We start from the raw sequence: 5,446 nt of genomic DNA, 5'->3' as shown, positions 1-5,446 counted from the left end.
GGTGGCAATTACTGTACAATTCAGCCCGTAGCTAATCTGTGGCTTTCGTTCAGAAACTTGTTTATTTTACAAATACGGGCAACACTGACTACCATTGCTTTTTGTTTGCTTTTTACAGTGCTAACAGACGATCGTTTACCGGACCGTGCCAACGTTCTTCTATTTCTATAAAAGTAATCGTACAGCCTAGCAAAAAGTATTGATTTGAAAGGGACGGCACGACGATGTTGCCACTTTTTCATTTCTACTCTTTTTTTTGCCAGTCTTCTACAACCATAGATTTAGAATTATTAAACTAGATTGTGGAGTCACATTTTTTGCCATACTAAATTGAACCTTATCACTGAAATAGAAAGGACGGTGATCGTATCAGACTAGCGAAAACGGTCAACATGAGAGGACATTGTTTGGGCTGGTGTCCCTCTCGCACGTGTGGCCAGTGTTAATGAGGTTACCATAGTAGTAGTATTTTTATCTGTATATTACCTGACTTTAAAACTTCTTATAAAGAGATCGAAAGACGAATTGAAAACGCCTGGAGGAGCTATTGGTCCATGAAACATCTTATGAAAGGTAATCTTCCGATGACACATAAACGGAAGCTCATGGACATATGCATACTCCCTATTCTGACCTACGGTGCACAGACTTGGTCTTTGACAATAGCTCAGAAGTCCAAACTCGGGGTTTGCCAACTAGCCATGGAGCGTAGCATACTAGGTGTCAAATTGGTGGATCGAGTCCGGAACACCACGCTACGCTCTAAAACTCAAATCGTCGATGTAACTCGGAAGGCGGCCAAGTTAAAATGGGACTGGGCTGGTCACGTCTGCCGAATGCCTAATGAGTTGTGGGCCAAACTCACTACAGTGTGGGAGCCCGAAAACTCTGATCGGGGATCCGGCAGACCCCGCCGGCGATGGAGGGATGAACTAGACTCCTTCTTGGAGGAATGGTCAGACATAGCACTGGATAGAGATCAGTGGAGAAATTGGGGGGAGGCCTTTGCCCAGCAGTGGGACACGACGGGCTCCAAATAATAATAAATAAAATATTCAAACTAAGGTTTCGATATATTTCAAAGAACTGGAAAATAATTATAATGTAATTATTTTGATGCCAATAAATCAAAGGTTTGTATAATTAAATAATTTTTAAGAAAAGGGTTCTGGTGATAAATACTTTCAAATGTTGGATTATGTTATTTATTTATTTATTTATTTAAACTTTATTGCACAAATAAAACAAAAATGTACAAATGGCGAACTTAATGCCTAATGGCATTCTCTACCAGTCAACCATCGGGCCAAACAGAGACATGTAAAAATGGTGCAAGGAGAAAGAAAAATGACAATGACAATTATCGAAAACAACTGATTAACTTCATAAAAATACTTATATAATACATAAATATAAATATATGCAAACAAAAATAAATATACTTACTTATAATTGATATATATTCGCAAATATATACATATATATATATATATACATACATATATATATTGATGGATTCTACTCGAACTCTTGTTTCAGCAGATACTGATGTAGTACCCGCTTGAAAGCTAACTTGCTTGGGGCTTGTCTAATACTGAGAGGGAGCGAATTCCAGAGACGGCTCGCCTGGACAGCAAAAGAGTTAGTCATAAACCCAGTGCGGTGAGCAGGGATAGAGAGCTTAAGAATACGAGATGTACGCAGCTCACCGCCTGGCCGAGGGGTGTCAAAAAGAAATCTATTTTTGAGATATATAGGGGCAGAAGGCTCAAATAGGATGGAGAATAGTGTGCTGAGTATCCGAAGGGTCCTACGACGGCGAATGGAGAGCCAATTGAGCTGTCGACGGTAAAAGGAAATGCGATCGTATTTACGAAGGCCAAAAATGAATCTTATACCGTTGTTGAGGAGCCGTTCCAGTTTATTGAGGGACTCTTGGGTGGCATTCGTCGTACACACATCACCATAATCGATTATTGGCAAAATCAACGTCTGTACCAACATCTTTTTTGTGCTCACTGGGAGAAAATTTTTAAATTTGTACAGTGTTCTTAGAGTGCCAGTGACCTTGCGACTAACGTCAGCAAGCTGGGCACTCCAGGAAAGTGTAGAGTCAAACATTAATCCCAAGTTCTTGACCTTAGTGTAAATGGGTATGACAGACTCATCAAACAGGATCGGTGGGATGGCAACTGTATTGAGCTTAGAGATCTGACGCTGACTGCCCAGAATTGCAGCTTGACACTTAGCTGGATTCACACGAATTCCGAAACAGTCAGACCATTCAGCAATGTGCTCTAGATCAGCGTTTAGCAGTGAAATAGCAGTGTTAATGTCATCCACATCAACTTGAGCATACAGCTGGAGGTCGTCAGCATACAGATGATAAGAGCTACGAATATTTGAGGTGATCAAATTAATGAAAACTGAAAATAACAAAGGCGACAGAATACCACCTTGAGGAACTCCGGTGCTGACTTCACACCAATCAGACAGTGAGTAGCTAGCACGCACCGCCTGGACGCGATCCGACAAATAGGAGGAAAACCACTTTGTTGCATCAGCCGAAACCTGGAAGTGTGCCAGAGTAGCAAGGAGCAAGTCATGGTCAACCACATTAAAGGCATTTGAGAAGTCAATAAGCACCAGAACCGTGATCTTTGAAGCTTCCATCCCCATACGAATGTCCTCGGTAACTTTAAGAAGAGCGGTGGTGGTGCTGTGACCTGATCGAAAGCCAGACTGAAGTGGGGACAGAAGATTGTTCCGGTGTATAAAATGTGAAATTTGTGTATGGACCGCTGCCTCGAGAATTTTGGATAGAAACGGAAGAATAGAGATCGGCCGAAAATGGTTGAGGGAGCTGGGGTTGTTTACTTTAGGAAGAGGAATGACAAAAGCCTTACGCCAACAGGATGGAAAGACCCCAGTACATAAAGATGTGTTAATAATGTGTGAGACCACCGGAAGTAGATCATCTAGAATATGAATGACCATGACTCGACTTACCTTATCGTGACCTACGGCCTTAGATTTTATGGAGATTATAATTTTCCGCACCTCTTCAGGAGAGACTGGACTAAAGGAAAAAGGTTCGATATCAGGAGAAGAGAGAGAGGCGATATGGCATAAAGTTTTAAATTTAATGAGTGAGTTGAGGGAAGTAGTTTTAGCGAAGTGACAATTTAATTGATCAAGAGAGAAAGAGGTAGAATCCACATCACCTTTAGCCTTATGTCTGTATGTTATCATATCGTCTGTATATTTTTAATGTTTGTTATACGATATCTCCGTCATTTCTGAACCAATTTTGAAATTTGGATGATTCTGAAGTACTTACAAATGAGAATGATTCATTTCATTTCATTTATTTATTAATAACAATGTACATTGTGTTGAATATTACATACTAATAAGAATAATACTTATAAAACTACCAATATCTAAGCCATGATTCAATTCATGATTATCAGAACGGAACTCTAACCAGGGGCGACTCACTCTTCATCAGCAGTTCCACTGCACCAAATGTCACTGTTCTGGACGTAAGTGCATGCTGTTCTTATAAAAATACCAATTTCACTATAAGTGTGCCGTTCAGATTTGAGGAGTTCCGTTCTGACCATCATCAGCAGTTCCACTGCACCAAATGTCACTGTTCTGGACGTAAGTGCATGCTGTTCTTATAAAAATACCAAAGTCACTATAAGTGTGCCGTTCAGATTTGAGGAGTTCCATTCTGACCATCATCAGGAGTTCCACTGCACCAAATGTCACTGTTCCGTACGTAAATGCATGCTGTTCCTTTAAAAACACAAAAATCACCATATGTATGCCTTTCAGATTTGAGGAGTTCCTCGATTTCTCCAGGATCCCACCACCAGAACTGGGTTCTGAGAAAAATGGGACCAATCTGTATACATTCAATCAAAAAAAAATTTTCAAAATCGGTCCAGTAACGACGGAGGTATCGAGGAACAAACATTAAAAAAAATAAAAAATTACATGGCCGCTGTACACATGTTGCCAACGGTTCCACCAACCCTTGGTGGCCAAGATAAGGCCCGCTGTTTACACATTGGCGAACCAACCACATGGCATTGGCTCTTCATGAAAGATGGACGTGGAATTATTATATAATAATTTTTGGATGAAAAATAATAGGAAATTCTAAGTCATTAACGTTGTTTTAAGTTAGCAAAATTTGATTAAAAAATAATAACCCCGTAGTAAAATAAAATTATTTGAAATATTAACAATTTTTTGAATGTTTTGATAAGCACATTTATCTTTTTTAGGCAATACATTAAACACTTGCAAGGTTATTTTATTTCCTAAAATCAACACTATTATTGGCATAGATAAACTTATTATTTTCGTAAATATTTTACTACTGTCCTCTCTGACGGCTGACGACAAACTGAATGAAGCGCTAACGTGTAAACGCAGTTGGCCATTGGCGCCAAGATCCTTTGATGTGTGGACAAAAAACCGACACCAATCGGTTGGCCGGCAAGCGCAAGCGCCAACTGCCAACTTACGGCCAAGTAGCCCTCTACACGCTTGGCCAAGGGGGTTGGTGGAACCGTTGGCCATATGTGTACAGCGGCCAACAGACGAATTGAGAACCCCTTTCCTTGAGATTTGGAAGGCGGTTAAAAATATATTCAAATGGGTATTAGTAGATTTGGTAGTAACCACGTAGTAACTTTGAAAATTGACTGGTATCTCCAATGTATGACAGTGATGACGTCACTGAATAATGTTGACATTGTCAGTAAGTGCGAGAGGGACACCAGCCCAAACAATGACCTCTCATGTGGACACACTTTTGACCTAACTACTCATTCTGGTTTAACTGTAATTCTGTGTCTACAACTGACTGCGAGTGACAATGTGACTACTGCTTTAGTTCACAGAATTATAATTAAACCAGAATGAGTTGTTAGCCCAAAAAGTGTGTCCACATGAGAGGTTAAAGTTGGGGCTGGTGTCCCTCTCACACTTATTACCACTATCAAAATCATTTGAATGACGTCATCACTGTCATCATTTGGGGATACCAGTCAATATTCAAAGTTACTACCAAATCTACTAATACCCAATTAAAGGTTTTTAATAATTGCGCAATTTTTTGGTTTTATGGCTTCATAATAATGACTTACCAATTCGTTACAAGGTATTAATACCCTTGCCTCAATATAATACGAAAATAATTTAAGAAGTTTATAAACTTAGTTATCATACAGGTAAAAATACTACTACTACTTATAGTAATTTTTTAACACTGGTCACACGTGCGAGAGGGACACCAGCCCCAACTTTGACCCTCTCATGTGGACACACTTGTGCTAGTCTGTCAAGAACGCCTTTATGCGCAGGTGATAAGGTTCAATTTAGTATGGCAAAAAAAGTGTGAGCTCAGTCCCTATTGTAGGTCGATGCT

This window comes from Leguminivora glycinivorella, chromosome Z, assembly GCF_023078275.1.
Source record: "Leguminivora glycinivorella isolate SPB_JAAS2020 chromosome Z, LegGlyc_1.1, whole genome shotgun sequence".
NCBI lineage: Eukaryota > Metazoa > Arthropoda > Insecta > Lepidoptera > Tortricidae > Leguminivora > Leguminivora glycinivorella.
This window is presented reverse-complemented; position numbering follows the sequence as displayed.